This window comes from Gadus morhua, chromosome 14 (assembly GCF_902167405.1).
Source record: "Gadus morhua chromosome 14, gadMor3.0, whole genome shotgun sequence".
Lineage (NCBI taxonomy): Eukaryota > Metazoa > Chordata > Actinopteri > Gadiformes > Gadidae > Gadus > Gadus morhua.
Genome location: NC_044061.1, coordinates 26,740,695 through 26,760,414, shown reverse-complemented (window position 1 = coordinate 26,760,414; position 19,720 = coordinate 26,740,695). Strand labels below are relative to the sequence as shown.

Here is a 19,720-nt window from a genome sequence, read left to right as displayed (position 1 = left end):
GTGTGTGTTTGTGTGTGTCTGTGGGAATCAAAGGAATGTTAAATAATAAGTCCAACCGTTGGCAGCTACTTTGCATGCTTTCAGATGGAGCCAGGTGCATTATGGGACAGCACAACATTGTCAAAAAATTTGTTGACACACATTCAATTAATCAGAATCCAACATTCCTATGAGCGGTTATGGACCTTATAAAGATAAACGTGTTATCTGACATTAAACGGCGTGTACTGGTGTGCAGATTGGCCGTGAGTGTGTGGTTGTGACCTTTGCCCTGTGGCTGCTCACCTTAACAGGTCTGAGAAACACCGGAGATGTTCTCAGGATTAGGTTGGTTCGTTAGTAAGTTAGTAATTTCAATTTCCTTTGCCCATATTTAGCTACATCTGTTCATAGATGTAATAGCTATTATAATATATAGATGACAATTAGATACATTAACATGTATATTATATTTGTGTATATTATATGAACGTTTTATGTACATTCATAATGGCAAAGGAGATGCATTTCAGCCTCAAGGGAAACTATCTGAGCTTTTAGGAGTCCAGGTCCGAGACAACAGATGTTCACTAAGACTATTTCTCTAACTGTCCATGTGTAATTTCACTTCTGTCCTGCAGGTGTCTCCCTGGTTTTAATTCAGCCTCATCACCTTACCTCTGTCAATTATTTCACCTGTGTTAAACTATGGTCTTAAAAGAGTTTCTTATTTTTACTTCAACTAATTTCCTTTTAATTAATATTACATTTTGTGAAGGGGCTTCTTACAGCAAACTTCAACACTTTTAAGAGAATTACCAAATCCTGGTTAATTCAGCAACAAAATTGTACTCATGTCTAGTTGTCTGTAGCATGTTACTAATGTGTTTTATTGTATCTTGATGTGCTTAGTTTATCTTTTTTTTTACCTTGTGCTTCATTGTATCTCGCTGTACTCAGTTTACCTTATTTTTAGCTCTCTGTTTTAACCTCTTCCATCTTATTTTTACCTTGTGCTTTATTGTATCTCGCTCGGTTAAACTTATTTTTTACCATTTACTCATTGTTTTACAAATTAGCATCCGCTATAAGCACTATGGTACTTGCCTTGAATAGCTGTTCTCAGTTTGTCGATGTACATTGTATATATAGTCATATATATATAGTCATAGCATTATATAGTCACAGCTCCTCCAATACGGGACATCAAGCCTTCTCTGGCGAACTTAATCATGAACTACTGAACTCTTGCACTACTGCGTGCGTGATAAGATTGCTGACTCCCTTTCCTTGCTCATAATGTTGAAATTTAACATATTTGGTATTTCCGCAATCACTGACCTTTTCTCGGTAAAGCCGCCCCATACTGTGAAGACGGATCTGTATCTGTTGGAAGCTGGGGACAACAGCATGCCATGCATCATTAGTGATGGCATAAATTATGACGTTTCCCAGTGGGTATGCAAGCGGTGTGGAATGGCCCCTCACTGTCTCAGTGTCTCCCTCTGGTGGATTTATTCTGGACCAGAACATACCTTATCAGCCCAGAGGATTGATATGTTCACCGTTATGACGTGAGTATTACACAGAGTGATAGTATTAAGATCTTATTTAAAAAAATTGCCTAAGATAAAGCAACCAATCTATTCCAATTCAGCTCTCTGGTCCTTTTTAATTCAACAAGTTCTTCAGTTAGATTCACTTTAAGGTAAAGGTACAATGCCACTCTGTACCTTAGTGTCTCTCCTCTCTGATACCTCTACAATAATAAAGGTTTTTATGATCTAGTACCAGTCTGCTCTCCAATCAGAACCAGGACATCAGGGGTCAGCTCCAATCAGCCTCCAGAACCCGGCTGACTGGGTCATGGCCCGCCTTCCTATAGGGGTGTCCTGCTTGCTGATGGTGGATGGGTGAACTCATCCCTGGTGATCATGCTCATGTATTATTACACAGAAAATAAAATACACAGAGAGACAATGGTGAGGGAATGGGGAATGGTATGTATCGCCAGAGAGAGAGAGAGAGAGAGAGAGAGAGAGAGAGAGAGAGAGAGAGAGAGAGAGAGAGAGAGAGAGAGAGAGAGAGAGAGAGAGAGAGAGAGAGAGAGAGAGAGAGAGACAGAGAGACAGAGAGGGGGAGAGAGAGAGAGAGAGAGAGAGAGAGAGAGAGAGAGAGAGAGAGAGAGAGAGAGAGAGAGAGAGAGAGAGAGAGAGTGAGTGAGAGTGAGAGAGACAGAGAGACAGAGAGGGAGAGAGAGAGAGAGAGAGAGAGAGAGAGAGAGAGAGAGAGAGAGAGAGGGAGAGAGAGAGAGAGAGAGAGAGAGAGACAGACCCAGAGATCAGGCGCCGCTGTGCTCTGAGTTCCACAGCGATAGCAGAGACAAAACAATGGCCGTCCAAGAATGTACACAGCAGCACTCCGACTCATGGCTTTCAGACCCAACCGCCCATGTTCCGATCAGTGATGGTATACGTTCAAATACTCCAAACCTCCCACACGCTATACACACACACACAAACACACTCACACACACACACACACACACACACACACACACACACACACACACACACACACACACACACACACACACACACACACACACACATACACACACACACACACACACACACACACACACACACACACACACACACACACACACACACACACACAAAAACACACACAAACACACACACACACACACACACACACACAAACATTACCTCCAAACCTCCCACACGCTATACACACACACACACAAACACACTCACACACACACACACACACACACACACACACACACACACACACACACACACACACACACACACACACACACACACAAACACACACACACACACACACACACACACACACACACACACACACACAAACATTACCTCCAAACCACCCACACGCTATACACACACACACACACACACACACACACACACACACACACACACACACACACACACACACACACACACACACACACACACACGCAAACACACAATCAGCAGCTCCGCGGCGGGCATGGGGTTGCGTGCGGTCTCTTGTTTTGGCGAGGGGAAAGGCTTCCTGTGGCGTCAGGTGCTGTGATAAGGGCTCCGTGTGGCCCTCTGCGACCCCCGGGAGTCAATACGCAGATTGCTGACCATTGTGACTCTCCTTATCGCTGACCTCTGCCCTTTGACCCCCTTCCTGTTTCCTCTTTTGTCTGGAACACCAGATCAGGGCGGCCGTGTTGGACGTGAGGTGGGGGTTTCTCCGCGGGCCAGCTGGGTGGTAGTTCTCACACACTCTGGCACGCTAGTGGGGGGTGGGGATACGGGTGGAGGTTCACTGTGTAGTGGTGGAGGTTCACTGTGTAGTGGTGATGGAGGTTTACTGGGTAGTGGTGATGGAGGTTTACTGGGTACTGGTGATGGAGGTTCATTGTGTAGTGGTGGAGGTTTACTGGGTAGTGGTGATGGAGGTTCACTGTGTAGTGGTGATGGAGGTTTACTGGGTACTGGTGATAGAGGTTCATTGTGTAGTGGTGGAGGTTTACTGGGTAGTGGTGATGGAAATTCACTGTGTAGTGGTGGAGGTTCACTGGGTAGTGGTGATGGAGGTTCAATGTGATTTTTCCTGAAAATATTTGTGAAGTAAATGGATTCCTAATCACAGAAGTACTGTGTAGGGTAAGATGTAAGGCAGGCAGCACAAGGTAAGAAGTGTATCCTGGCTACAGGGTGTCTGACTCCTAGTCAGAAGGCACTTGGTCAGAAGGCCTTTGCTGTTGTGATCAGTTAAGTGGTCGTTCTTGCTAGTTTCTGCCACTTACGGTGGGAACAAAAGCCTTGATAGCTGGGCGGAGCCAAGTCTGCCTGAGCTACCTTGCCCACTTAAGGGCTAGCTATTATTAGAATCAGAATCAGAATCAGAATCACTTTTATTACATCTTATAGTACAGTACTCAAGAGTCAAAATCTTAGGCTTGGTTCCTCAACATTCACATAGCAGCAACAGTAAAAGATAAAATAAATAAGAATAAGAATAAGAAACCATATGAAAAGGAACAAAGTAAAAATAAATAAATAAATAAATAAGTAAGTAGCAGCATCAATAATACTAAAAAGTAACAACAGTCTGTTGTTGTGGTGTGCGTGTGGATGGTTGGGGCGTAGTGTGTTTTTCCAGGAGTCTGACTGCTTGGGGGAAAAAACTGCTTGTCATCCTCTGGGTTTTGGCCCTTAGGCTTTGGTACCGCCTCCCTGACGGCAGTAGCTCAAACAGTTTCTGGTTGGGGTGGCTGGGGTCCCCAATGATTCGGAGGGCCTTCCTGACACACCGGGCCTTGTAGGTATCCTGGATGGAGGGAAGCTCACATCCGCTGATCCTCTCAGCTGTCCGCACTACCCTTTGCAGCATTTTGCGGCTTTGGGCAGTGCAGTTCCCGTACCAGGCAGTGATGCATCCCGTCAATATGCTCTCCGTTGTGCCTCTGAAGAAGGCCCCCAGGATCTTGGGCCCCACGCCAAACTTTTTCAGACGCCTAAGGTGAAATAGGCGCCGCTGTGCTTTTTTCACCACCTGGTTGGTGTGCTCCTCCCAGGTGAGGTCTCTGGTGATGTGGACTCCCAGGAACTTAATGCTGTGTACCCTCTCCACAGCAGACCCATTGATGGAGATGGGGTGTTGAATCTGTCTCTTCTTCCTGAAGTCCACTACGAGCTCCTTGGTCTTATCGGTGTTGAGAATGAGGTTGTTGTCCTGGCTGTACTGAGCCAGACAGTCGACCTCGCTCCTATAGGCCGTCTCATCACCATCAGTGATCAGGCCCATGACTGTCGTGTCATCGGCGAACTTGATCACTGCATTGGATCCATGTGTAGCCACGCAGTCGTGGGTGTATAGGGAGTAGAGGAGGGGGCTTAGGACACAGCCCTGGGGGGCTCCTGTGCTGATGGTCAGCGTCAGCTGTAGCGTCAGGACCCAGCAAACGAAGACCCGGGAAACAAAGACTGAGGGAGTCTCTCTGCGGGAGTCCCTCGAGGAAGTCCCGGGGAGGCCACCTGCCCTATTGCAGCTATGTGTCGTACTTCAATCATTGTCAGGATTTCAACCCGCAGACGTCGTTACCATGGCTCCTCTGCTCGGCGCAGTAACCCGTCTAATCTTCGCCATCCACCTACCCGTGCTTACACTGACCTAGAGGTCATGGGAGGACTCTGGAACTGCCAGTCGGCGGTCAAGAAGGCGGACTCGATTTCAGCCTACGCGTCCCTCATGACCCTTCACTTCCTGGCCCTGACAGAGACCTGGATCACTCCAGAGAACTCTGCTACTCCTGCTGCCCTCTCCACCGTCTACTCATTCTCGCACACCCCTAGACCATCCGGGCGAGGAGGGGGGACCGGACTCCTGATCTCGCCCATGTGGTCCTACCAGGTCCTTCCACTAGAACACTTGGCCAGATCTGCATTTGAACTCCACGCTGTCACGGTCACCATTCCTATCAAGCACTCCATTGTGGTGATTTACCGTCCTCCAGGTCCCCTCCGTGACTTCTACGACGAGATGGATGCCCTCCTCAGCTGCTTTCCTGAGGATGGCACCCCACTCGTTATCCTCGGCGACTTCAACATCCTGCCAGAGAAGTTGCACTCACCTGAACTAACCAACTTTTTTGCCACCTTTGACTTAACACTAACCCCTTCTCTTCCCACACACAGGGCCGGGAACCAGCTTGACCTAATATTCACCAGGTCCTGCGGCACCTCTGCTCTCTCCGTTACCCCGCTCCCTGTGTCTGACCATCACTTTGTTGATTTTTCTCTCCCCTTGAAATCCTCTCCCTCCCTCCTCTCTAGTTCCCACATTTTCACCACTCGCCGTAACCTCAAATCCCTTTCTCCCTCTACGTTTGCCTCTACTGTTCTGTCTTCACTTCCTTCTATCGAACAATTCTCTCAACTATCTACAGATTAATCTTCAGACACTCTGCTATCCTCCCTCTCCTCCTCCTTGGATTCCCTCTGTCCCTTCCCCTCCAGACCTGCGTGATCTTCACCGCCCCCGCCTTGGCTTTCCCATCCTCTGCGGACTTGTAGAACAAAGTTGCGGGCAGCTGAGAGGAAATGGAAGAGATCAGACTGTCCTAATGATCTATTTCACTATCTTTTCCTTCTTTCAGATTTCACCTCTTGTGTGTCAACAACCAAATCTGCCTTCTACCAGAACAAAATCAACTCCTCTACCACAAACCCCAGGAAACTGTTTTCCCTGTTCTCTCCTCAACCCTCCCTCACCCCCACCTCCTTCCTGCCTCACTGCTGATGACTTTGTTACCTACTTTACCCAGAAAGTGAAGGACATTAGCTCCTCTTTTATCCCTGCCTCCATTCTCCCTCCTCCAATCCCCTCCTCTGTCTTTACCCAATTTATCCCTCTCACCTCTGACGAGGTCAACAGAATAATATCATCTAACCATGCCCCCTTGACGCTATCCCCTCCTCTCTCCTCCAGGATGTCTCAAGCGACATCCTGCCATTTCTCACCTCAATTATCAACTCCTCCATCACTTCAGGCATTGTTCCAGCGTCTTTCAAGACTGCCAGAATAAAGACTCTCCTCAAAAAAACAACTCTTAATACCACCGACATCCAGAACTACAGACCGGTATCTCTTCTATCATTCCTGTCTAAAACACTGGAACGTGCCGTTGCTAATCAACTGTCCTCCTATCTCTCATCTAACAACCTCCTTGACCCTCACCAGTCAGGCTTCAAGAAGACACACTCCACCGAGACGGCTCTCCTCGCGGTGACTGAGTCCCTCCGTGCTGCCAGAGCCTCGTCCCTCTCATCGGTTCTCATTCTCCTCGACCTGTCCGCAGTATTTGACACGGTGAACCACCAGATCCTTCTTGCCACTCTTGCCGAACTTGGCATCGCTGCATCTGCTCTTTCCTGGTTCACATCCTACCTGACGAACCGCACCTATCAAGTGACATGGAATGGCTCCTTGTCCAAACCTTGCACGCTTGAAACTGGGGTCCCTCAAGGCTCTGTACTGGGGCCTCTTCTGTTCTCCCTCTATACCAGGTCTCTGGGCTCGGTAATTGCATCGCACGGCTTTTCCTATCACTGCTATGCTGACGACACTCAGCTATTTCTCTCTTTCCCCTCATCTGATAAAACCCTGATTGCAACACGCATATCGGAATGTCTGGCGGACGTCAGCACCTGGACAACTGCCCATCACCTGAGGCTTAACCTCAACAAAACCGAGCTCCTCCTAATCCCAGGGAAAGATTGCCCACACATGGACTTACTGGTCACCGTCAAGAACATCACTGCATCTCCCTCTCCAACTGCCAGAAGCCTCGGTGTTGTATTGGACAATCAATTATCCTGCACTGCAAACATCACTGCGGTCGCCCAATCCTGCAGATTTGCACTTTACAATATCCGCAGAATCCGACCCTTCCTCACAAAGGAAGCAGCTCAGCTTCTAGTCCAATCACTGGTCATCTCCCACCTCGACTACTGCAACTCACTCCTGGCTGGACTTCCTGCCTCTGCGATTAAACTTTCGCAGCGCATCCAGAATGCGGCAGCGAGCCTCGTGTTCAACCTACCGAAGTTCTCCCATGTGACCCCCCTCTTCCGGGACCTCCACTGGCTCCCTGTAGTAGCTCGCATCAAATTTAAGACGATACTGGCATACAAGGCAGTCGATGGAACTGCCCCTGCCTACCTCCAAGCATTGCTAAAGCCACACACCCCAGCTTGATCCCTCCGCTGAACTACCTCAGCTGGACGTCTGGAACCGCCATCGCTAAGAGCTAGCAAAGGCCGCTCAGTTTTGGGACCTCAGTGGTGGAACGAGCTCCCTGCGACTCTCAGGACCGCAGAGTCGCTCACTATCTTCTGAAAAAGACTCAAGACTCGCCTGTTCAGAGTCCACCTCGACTCTGCATAGCCACCCTCCCCCTTCTGGCCACCATTGTACACTGTATTGTATTGCATTGTATTGCATTGTATTATAGTACTTAACTGTGTAGCAACTGCAGTAGCTGCTATCATGGCTGTAACACAGGGAATTGATTAGCCTAGCGATTGTGGTACTTGCACTTGGTTCTATGAACATTCTTCTGTACCGACAGCGATATATTGATGCTCTTCTTATGAGAAATGTACTGCTAGCCCTTAAATGTAAGTCACTTTGGATAAAAGCGTCTGCTAAATGCCCTAAATGTAAATGTAAATGGTTAAATTCCCAATGTCTGCACCCTATAATACATTTACACACCCCTTATCTTGAACAAGATGCCGGCTCCTTGTTTACATGTTTGTGAAACCACGTATGGCTTTGTATTAAGGTTAAAGGCCTTATTATACCAGGTGGGGGTGTGATTAGCCATTTCAAACAGTTTCAAAATCAGCCTTTTCCTGTGTTTTAGTGACACCTCGATGTACGCTGGATAGATCAGCAACATTTGCTACAGTCCACTGGGTAGACCGGTAGACTGATCTATGCAGTGCACATCTGGGTGGATATGCCCACTTGTGATGTCACCGAGGCACAAGGAAAGGCAGATTTTCACGGCTTGTAATGGCTTATCACACTGCCCCCTGGTGGTACATTAGTGGCCCTTTGAGTGTTAAATGGCTGAGCAGTGCACAGCATAGCGGCTCTCACTGCTCCAGAGAGCTGAGGACAGACGTCGTCTGACCCACACGCTGGTTCCCAGGGGAATAGCAAGGGTGTGACTGGGATGGACACCTCAGTGTAGCCTGTCTGTCCGCCTGTTGGTCAGAGTCCGCTGAGATACGCCCACACTAACACTAACTTTGAATTCAATGAGATTTGTTTTCATACGATGAGGGATTAAGATTAAGATACTATATTTGTTATTATAGGCGTAAAACCAAATTATGTTTGGTACTCTCGGAAATAAGCAGCCGTTTGAAAAGTCTCCCTGTTCCTGATGAGTTTTAGAGTGGATCCATGGCTTGGAACCATCATCATCATCCATCACCAGCAGGAATGCATGCAGTTGGTTCGGATTTTCCCTAGCGCCACCCAAGATGCTTCATCTGAAACGTTTATCACATCCAGACCACGTCTCCATTGTTGTGTTATTATGAAGACTATTAGACATCTGGAGACTGGTGTGTTCCGCCAGCAGCTGGGAGTGTGTTCTTCACTGGTGGAAGGGGAATGGGACACAAACAGCACTAAATATCCACAAACTGCTGGCCTCCTTGAGCAAGATGCCTTTTACATAATACCCTGAATCTGGATCCACTGTTAGTAGCTTTGGGTAAAAGTATCACCTACTAAATTCATGAATAGGCCAAATGTAAATTAATTATTATTTATTTTATGTTAAAGAAATCAACACACTATTTCTGCCTACGAAATGTAATAGAAACACCAACTTATTTGACATAATAGCTAGCTAAATAATGACTTAAATGACCTACAGACAGAGTCTCTTATAGTAACTGAATCAGCATTATCTTGCTGCATCGCACAGATCAATACAGCCTTAATAAAAACAAGATATATCAGAAAATAATGAGAGACAGCAAGAAAGAGAGGAAGAACGAAAGATAGATAGATAGATAGATAGATAGATAGATAGATAGATAGATAGATAGATAGATAGATAGATAGATAGATAGATAGATAGATAGATAGATAGATAGATAGATAGATAGATGGATAGAAAACAAATAAAAAAATAAATAATTAAAAGTAAAATGTTAACGCACAATTTTAGGATGAGATAATTCGTACATGCCCTATACCTTACCCACAGTACTGCCTTGCTGCTTGTGGGGGATGTACTTTTGGAAGTTGCCCACCAGGTGGCAGTTATGTGTTTTTAAATTTAGATTGGTGACTGGTATCTCAGTCGATGGATGCACATGCTGTCCATCTGCATCAAACACGATAAATAATAATGTGCCCGCATTATCTGAATAATGCGGGATCAGTTTCTGGCCCTCCGATAATTCACCATCTCAGTTCAATCATGTTATGCGGAGGAGGGGTTTTTGGATTAATTCTCGGCATCACAAATGCTGCTTCTAAGAAATGCTGAATTCGTTTTCTTAACCATTTCATTTCATCACATAAAGAGCTGTAGGCCTACACTTATGGTTAGGGTTACGGCTAGGGTTAGGATCACATGTATTTACACTTTAAACTTTACTACACTCATTAATTATGACTACTGTTTTAGTTTATCTTATTATGACTTACTTTATTTTATTATTAATATTTATTTTGAGACTATGCTGCTACTTTTTTTTATTTTTTATTTTTTTTACTTTATTGATTTTATCGTGTATTGTTGCTGCTATGTGGCTGTTGAGGAATCAAGCCTAATAATTGGACTCTTATCTACTATAACTATAACATGTAATAAAAATAACTGATTCTGATTCTCATGTTGCATGATGCTCTCATCACCCCTTCGGCCACAGCGCGGTGCTCAGACTCCGCTCCGCTCGCCGCTCGCGTCTACGCATGTGCGCTGCGATCTGACTGGGGAGACCATTTCCTCTTCCAGGCCTTCAGAGAGATCGCCGAGCAGAGAGTCCACGGAGCGTTTCGTTACAGCCCTGTCCCGGACTGGCTCATTTCCCCGAGACCCGAACCCGGACGCCCCGCAGACCGAGGAGTCGTCCTCATGGGAGCGCATCCCTGATCTGCAGCAACATCTGGTCCAACCCCAAAGTGGTCTCGTTTACGGTGAGTTCACAGCGATTACACGCGATGAGGGCTCTCCTTGTGTTCCTCAGGGCAGCAACACTCCAGCCAGGACGCTTGGTGGATGAAGCCCCGAGGAAAGGCCCTAATTGGCCCGTATCGGCTGTTGTGTTGTAGTGTTGTTGTGTACCACCGGAACGCATGCGTGTTCCGGCCGTCTGATCACATTGTGTCTCCACTGGGGGCATTAGGTAGCTTCAGCCGCTACATGGTAGCCTCCTCCGCGTCCACAGCAGCAGGACCTCCTCCTGACTGCGATATCAACACTGCACGCATGATCACTGTTGAGTGCTTTATTGTTCTAAGGATAAGTGATATGGGTTCTATCGCAATGAATGCTCCACTCTGCCACGCCATGCATCGCGTAGTCATGCAGAGATGGCTTGTGTTGCATACAGCCGAGGATGAGCAGGAGGTGCACCGGGGATTGTTGTTGGGAGGGTTCAGGAAACGGGCCGAGAAGACGCCTGACCTGCCCGTCTCACCAGTAGACTGTTGTTTTCTGTTGTTCTCGGTCAGGACTACAACATGAACCCGGGACATGTGTTTAGATGTGCATACCTCTACGTGGTGTGGCAGGACGTTTAGAAACACTGTCCCCCTCCGAATGTTGTAGTTGATCATGCCATTGTCTCGATGGTCGATATGATGGTTGTGGTGGTGGCTGGTGCTTTAAATAAAGAACAACACTGAACTGTTAATCTAATTGATAATAACGCACCAGTGGGATAGATGTTATTGGCATTGGTACTGTGGTCGCCTTTCCCTTCATGTTGGTTTTTATGGTCTTCTTTTGTATTTTAAATCCCCAGTTTTCAATGTAAAAAACAAACAAACGTTAATTCATTACCATATATTAGAGGTCCTTAAATGAATCACATAGTACGATATGATAGAACCATTCCCCCTTTTAACATCTCGATTTAAGGTATTACGCTTTCATCGTTGCAAGAACACAACTCATAACTTCCCCATGTCATTTTAATAAGGAAGATAGCAATTTCAAACGGTTGCTTCCCTGCTTGAATATCGTGCTTCGTGTAAACAATTTCCTTAAGTGGCTGACTAATTAGCATGAGTGCAGGGAGGGTAATGAGGCAGAATGATAGCTCAGCGGCTGCCATTGGAGGAATCTGTTGCCATGATGCTCGGAGCTACGGATTAGGACTTCTATTATCCCCCCTGGAATCTGGTCAACCACATGACAACATGTTCGATATGTGGCGTGTGTCCGGGCCGTCCCATCTCTCGTACTATAGGGCTGTACTGAGGCCGAGGGGTCCCCTTTCTCTCTCTCTTCCACTCCATCATACTCGGACCACGTTCCGTCGATTATTGATAGGGTTCTCTTGTGATCGTTTTTGGTCAATTGTTTACCAACTCCTTTTATAATTTCCCTGGTTCCTCTCCTCCTCTTTACATCAAGGTGTTATCATTACATTTTGATTAATTTCAATGCAGAGTAGGTCTTATGTATTATTACGGTACTACGGTATTTCAGGTATGGGGTCAGATGCCATCGAATATTGAAAATATCCCCGAACTCTACTGCCCAGTCCATCAAATGGTTAGCACCCCGTCTTGTCACTATCGACAAATGCTCCCTGGCCACGTCCCCTCGGCTGACCATTGATTGGCTGGTGGTCAGCTGTCTTTCTGAAGCAGAGTGCTTAGAAGGGGAAGCTCATCACCTCGCTGGTGTGGCGCTGCACTGTGTTACTGTCTCACACTAAGCCAGGCGCTCGGGCCTCAGGCTGGTCCGATACCCAGCAGACCAGGCGCCGCGAGGCCCAGGCTCCACTTGGGCCTCCGATTGTCCCAGGCTTAGTCTATTAAATGGATGCGAGTAAAATCAATGTTCCGAGGTGGCCTGCTGCCATCGAGTGGACACTGTTTCAAAGGGTCGTCGCTCATGAACTCACATCTTTTAATTCAGAGAAAGCATCCATGCTGATCTTTATTCTGTACTAACCTGAGGTCATTTAGTCACAATGAGTGGATAAATTCCCCGCGAGCCGGATGCCAGTGCTCAACGTACGGGGATCAATCTATTTAAAAGATCTATCCAACACTTCTGAAAGGGATTCCCGGTATTAAACAGATGCTGACCGGGAATAGCCCGCCGTCCCGGGAACGCGACCCTGCGCCCTGTGTTTGTTCAGGGCTTTGAGCGGTCCTGGAAGGCGGAGGGATATGTGTTGCATCACTGCTGGTGCTGCGACCAGACGGCCACACCTTCGGCCTGTTATAGCGAGCTCCATTCCTGTCATGACTCGGACAGAGCTCGTACCTCCAGCCCTCCAGCTGCCGCCGCGGTTATTTCAGCCCGGCCTCCGGAGCGGCTCCCCGCCCCCGCTTCCTCTCCCCCTGGTCGAGCGGCCCAGTAGAATAGGCACATTGTGGCGTCCGTTCTGGGCGCCAACGTGGGCAGACGGCCCCGCCTGGACAGCGGGGGCCAGGCGGCACGCTCCTGGAGGAGGCAGGGAGGCCCCGCGTGGCCGTGTACTTGGAGCCAAGGCATGGGGCCGGGAGGGAGGGGTGCTGGCTATGTACTGGGAAGGGTCTGGCTACGTACTGGGAAGGGTCTGGCTACGTACTGGGAAGGGTCTGGCTACGTACTGGGAAGGGTCTGGCTACGTACTGGGAAGGGTCTGGCTACGTACTAGGAGTGACTTGTCTACGTACTGGGAAGGACTTTCTTTCGGTTGTCTGATATTGGTTTCTCACAGATATATCAGTTTCGTGTATCCCAAGGAGCTGCCACAATATACATATTGAATATCAGCCGATATATCCATATTCAGAATATCGGCCGATATTTCGATCTGAATTTCTTCACTCCCTAATATCGACTTCGTCCCCTAGCGTCCAGTAGCTGTCAGGCTCTACTATGGTCTCCTAGAGATGTGTGCCAAGAGGAATTACTGACCTGGATCCCAACAGCATCGCATTCTGATTAGGGCTTGTACTCAGAATGCATCATGGGATTTGTTGTTGTTGTTGGTGATACTCCGGCATATTTTGTAGTTCTGTAAAGTCCTAAATCAATTTGAATGTAGCATAACATAGCCTAATGAAAACTGTGTTTTGTCTCATGAGAAACACTGTGGAAGTTTCAAACACACTGTCTCCCATAATAAAAAAAATCGTTCACCATTATGCCCAAACGATGACCGAAACACCGCTACTGCTAGCATTACAGAATAACTAGCCTCCAATGCTTGCTCCCCAAATGGCGACAGTCACTACGATGTGAAAGCCCTAAGATTAGTATTCACTACTGATCACAGAATCAATCTACTAGACCAGCAGCGCGTTAGACAAACTGGTTTCATCAGAATCCTATAACCTGCCATCTACAACAAGACACATACACACATGTGGTTAGGTACCTAGAACCATCGTTTATCGTCCCTTACTGGATTTCAAATGGAAAAATAAACACACACACACTCCCGCCACAGCATAGCACAACACAACACACAGCACAGCAGGTGCTTTGGGTTATTTATTGACACCACAGGTGGTCTTTGATTGTTTGTTATTCTGTAGCAGATTGGAATTAATGAGCGGGGGGGCGCACGGGTGAAGGACTCTCCCTCCTTGTACCGGACCCCGACATGTGGGGGCTCTCAGGCTGACGAGCCGCGATGGCCGGGCTGGGGTCTGCGGTGCGGCAGGCGCGCGTGATTAATTTAACTCAGAAGGCTGTGGGCTGCACAGCCGGCACGAGGACTCGGCCGGCACAAAGAAACGGACGAAAGGAGGACGGAGGAGCTCATCTGCTAAGTAGACATGCCCACCCTGATTAGGTGTTTCAGGGTGCGTTTCATTAAAGTGCCCGCCTTGTCAGGCCGACCCAGAGAGATTAACGACCACAGAGTGATGTGGACATGCTGAGGGCGGAGCTATGTCTGACCTATAGACTCAGTCGAAGGAGCGTCTTCTAATCAGAGCAGGTTGGATGGCTAGCCTGAGCAGGAGATGGAGATGGATTGGGCGGTAGTAGCTCAGGATGTAGAGCGGGTTGACTGGTAACCAGAAGGTGTCTAGTTCGATCCCCGGCTCAGGAGGTAGAGCGGGTTGACTTGTAACCAGAAGGTTGCTGGTTTGATCTCGGCTCCTCCTAGCGTGTTGAGGTGTCCCTGAGCAAGACGCCTCACCCTAAAATCCCAGCTGGCTGTCACAGTGTGTCGTTGACTCTGCCGTCGGGTTGTGACTGGGTGTATGAATGGTTGTTTGTCGCTTTTGATTAATGCATCTGCTCAATGTAAAGTGAGGCCATTTCATACTCAACGTAATGTTCTGTTCCGTTTGCTCGTTGCGTCTCCCTTGTGTACTGATGGTGGTTCCTGTGGTGAACGAGCGCGTCCTTGGGTTCACCCTTGTGTTCTCAGAGGAGCTGCTAACCAGCGGCTCTCAGGGGCCCCTACCCTCAGGAGCCCCCACTCTCAGGGCCCCTACTCAGAGCATCAGTTCACAACACAACGGAGGCCGGGGTGTTCGTCTGGGTTCACAACACCAGCTCTTAGTATGTCAAACATAACTTGAGGGACTGTCGGCTATAACATACAGAGCGCTAGGGTACCGCCGGGCTGGCCTGCTACACAGAGAATGTCAATGCATACATAACTATAGTGACTTCAATAAGCTACTTAATAAGTGGCTTATTCACGTCACAAATGTCACCAAACCCAATCAAATCCCATGCAGCCCTGTATTTTACCTGACGTATGATGCACATAATAAGGAGGTTACTGAAGGTTCAATCAAGCCTCACGTCTATCCTTATACAGCCGCTGCTAATGACATCACACAATGATGTGTGTGTTGATGAACTGGTGACACTTTACCGGCCTTACTGTTGCTCTTTAGCTAGACGCTACTGCACTGGGACAGGAAGTAAAATTTGATGTGCTCTCATGGTGCAATCAGGTATTCTCAATGGTACGGTTTGTAGCGGATATTTGACTAATGCTTGAAGGCTCATTTTTCTTCCGCTGTTTAAACGGCAGTAGACACGTTGGTTTGGTTCATGTTCCTCGAGTCTGAAAGTAAGTTATATTGACTAAAGAAAACTATCAGCTGCCTTTTTTATATTTTCAATAGAAATCCTAGTCATCTACTGCTGCCTGGGTTCTTTGTGTTGTGTAGACGCTGTACAGGTTATCTTTGTTGTGTTTTATGACTGAAGAAAGGAGGCTAGCTTAGTACATGATGCTAGGAACTAGCAGATCCAGTATAGGGTTTGAACATCAGAATGCATCATGGGACTTGGCGATACTTATATATATCGAATTGAACAGGCTCAAGAGAGACACTGTAACCTCGGCTAATGAAAACCTTGTTTTGCCAAGTCTCGCATGAGAAAAACTGGCCATTTCAAACAGAACGTCTCGCATAATCACAAATTACTTCTAGAGTAATTACTAAACGATGAACAATTACAGTAATTACATCAGTTTAGATAAAAGTTCCAATAAATAACATTATGAAATGTTATTTATTGGAGCATTTCATAGTTATCCTGGCATTACAAAATGGAGGCGGTAATTGTGATGTTGGAGTCCTACTGTCAGTGTTCACTACCTCATAAGATATGTAACTGTCGCCTGAATGGACAGATGGCCAAATAGATCACTATCGTATAAGACTGGGGAGTTATGGTTTATAAACGGTTAATCTCCTTTCTTCAGCACCTATCATTCCAATGAGCTAAATACTGTTTGTAGGTCAACATGATCCGTGTTGTGTATTCCTGAGTCTGGAGAGCCTGCAGATGGGATTTGCTCCGAGTTCAAGTGTCTTCCTAGTGGAGAACAACACGTTGCATCAGCTTCAGCAGGGCTAGAAAGCTTTGCTCCTGGAACCACCTGTCATTACTTGGTGATGGTTGGTCTTGTTGCTCCATCACATCCGTCACTGCTAGGGATACTAAATCAAGGGCTGTAACCCAGGGGCCAGCGCCCTCTGTCCAGGACTCCTACGGCCTTTGGCCGGGATGACTCGGGAGGGTTTAAAGATAGGCTTATCTTCTAGCTGTCGCTCATTGGCGAGGTACTGTAACTGAGGCCGTGAGAGCAGGGTGATGCTGACACACCACTCTGTGTGATAACCCGTCCCATTAATCAGTGGGCTAAGGTTCTAGTAGTGGGGGGGTCTTACTTCCTTTACCTTCTGCTTTTTGCAATAGCTTATTACAAGTTCCAATTTAGACCATTGTTTACTTTCTGGCATTTCATGTGAGGATTTAACCCACTGATGCTGAAACTAAAGTCACTTTATCCATCGTAAAAGTTTGATATTGTTTCAATGGCCACTATCAACAGCGTCCTACACATCCCTGAGCTTATCGTGGCTTTCCACCCTCGCTCTGCTGGAACAGTGCTGACCTGCTCCTGAGCCCTCTGCCCACATCTGTTGGGCGGGCAGGGAGGAGGGCAGCCTTCTTCAAGGGGGAGCAAAGTGAGGCCTTCTCCACGCTGCCCGTATTGTTTTTCTCAAATCACTGCTCTGCTCCTCCGCCCACGGCAGGAAATGACCAAGTCGCACTTTGGGTCGGAGCGCCTGTCTGCGTCTCGTCAAGTTCACTTCCTGGTTTCTAAAAATACGAGCGATTGTCACAGGAAAGGAGATTACAGAGCCGAGGACCGGCCCTGTGGCTCGCAGGGGTGGGTCTGCGGTGAGGCTATCGTTCAACAAGTCTTCACTTAGTTCTTCTTCTTTTGAGTCACACGTTTATCGGAATACACTACACTCTGCTGTGACACGTGGACTTACTCTGTGTCCCTAGTCGTCCTAATACTCTCAATAACTCCTAAAGCCACCGCCCTCCACTATCTGTCGTTTGAGCTTCAAACGCAATCAAATCAAGTGGTTGTCCATAGTTCATCACACTGTTGCTGATAGTTGCTCAAAAGCACATCCTATGCCCAGCAGAACTATGAGACGTATCCACCAGCCTGGGCCTGACCCTGTGTGTGTGTGTTGCAGAATAACAATAGAGTCCACGTTGTGAATGGCTTTGTGTTGGTTTTGCTGAAGAACGTGTGATGCGCTGAAGGCCCTCCCGGGCCCCGGCTCGTGGACGGGCATTGTGAGCGGCACACTGCAGTGGGGGGCTTTTGTTTTCACGCTATGCCCACACTGCATCTCTTCCACCAGCACTGGGCGGCTGGGGGTCATGTTGTGACCACAGAGAATGAGGCAACCCTTATCAAACGCCTGCAATTGGCCGGAACCGTTCTGATGACCTACATACCAGCATGCCTGTTTCATTTTTTTATATTTGTCTGCGCTGCATGCTTATTCGATTTAGCGTGACGTTTATTATCTATAAATTGTGTCAAACATTTTGTAATCTTGTTTTTTCTTCTGCACAACAATATAAAGGTTAGGTATTTTTAGAACCAGTTCCTTTCTGTCATAGACTGGGAGTAGACCAGGAGTAGTTAGTCTGAGGTTGGGAATTAGTATTGGTTATTTAATTGTGACACACACTTAAACACTTTCATACATTTGATTAACTGTTTCTTTGTAACCTAAACCACAAAGTGTCCCATCGTACAACACAACCTTAACTAAATACAGAACAACACCATATTATCATATTACCAGCCGGCCCGGGCCATGCTAAAGAAAACCCACAGAGCTCTCTGGCTCCTGGGTCTGTCTCACCATTACCCTGTCCAGGTCACAGCCTTTTGACCTCATTTTGTCACGTTGGGCTCAAGTTTGGATTCATGTCGGAGGTGATTCACACGGTGGGCCGGTTTAATATCGGCTCTGTGATCTGAGTCAGGAGTCTAATGCGATGGCGTGCGAGCTGGTTATTGGACTTGTTGCTGGTGAAACTTTAACACTTCCTCGCTGAGCCGTGCTTCTCTGGCACACATGGGCCAAGTAAACAATATCACTTATTTACAACTAACAGCGGTACTATAGCTCAGCCACGTTTACATTTTAAATGAACAGGAGTTACAGTTTACCTTTAAAAACTTTTTCCTGGGGTTATAAACTCTGTGAACCCCTCCGCGACTATAATCAAATTTGGCAGGATCTGATCATATTATATTTGTATAATAGTGCAATATTTGCATGACCATCGCCAATCTTTGTGCTGAAGCAGGGATGGAAACAAGTAGAAACTGAGGTAGCATTGTCAACAGTAATCTGATAAAGTTTGTTTAGCCCAATAGGCAGTGGTCATGGGGAACATGCTAATGCATGCACACACACTGTTGTGACTGGAACTTCACTTTCATTCTCACTCAAGCAGTCTGTCACATGAGCACGAACGTTGGCTCAGATGGACGAGTAAACGGAACGGTGGATGGAACGGTCGGGGGAAAATCGGTTCAATATCCGGTCCAAGTTATTACCGACATTTGCATTCATCCACACGTTCTCTCTGAGGGGGGGAGAGGGGGGGGTCATTTCATTCGCTGTTTTCATTTCTTCCACGTCTTATGTAGTTCCTGGAGTCCCGTTTGATTCCTCTGCTGGCGGTGGGCGGGTGATCCTCGCTCTTTCATTTGAAAAGCGGTGAAACTTTCCTAGCCTAGTTAACTCACGATGTGACACCTATCATTTTTAGCCGAGCCTATGAAAAGATCTCCATGCCCTAGTTAACGAGGGAGTTATCTGCCCAAGGGCGCCACACTGATCTGCTTGATTGATAGCCAAATAAATGTCTGCTATAATGTAAAACACATTTGTGACTACATGTTGTACGTTTAGAGCTGATCAAACAGGAGGAGCAATGGTTGAACAGGATGGCTCTGTGTTGATGAAATCCTCCCCCCGTGATGGGACCTTTTAAACTAGAGATTAAAAGGAACCACAGTGTGTGTGTGTGTGTGTGTGTGTGTGTGTGTGTGTGTGTGTGTGTGTGTGTGTGTGTGTGTGTGTGTGTGTGTGTGTGTGTGTGTGTGTGTGTGTGTGTGTGTGTGTGTGTGTGGTA

General features: G+C 47.2%; 1 protein-coding gene across 1 annotated transcript in view; it reads left to right on the top strand.

The window, feature by feature from the left end:
* The first annotated feature begins 10,538 nt into the window (after positions 1 to 10,538).
* The window catches only part of cskl (c-src tyrosine kinase-like), a 38,280-nt gene continuing 29,098 nt past the window's right edge, over positions 10,539 to 19,720 (top strand). The window contains exon 1 of the mRNA XM_030376773.1: positions 10,539 to 10,740. The gene's annotated coding sequence lies outside the window, so the exon portion shown is untranslated. The remainder of the gene's footprint in view (positions 10,741 to 19,720) is intronic.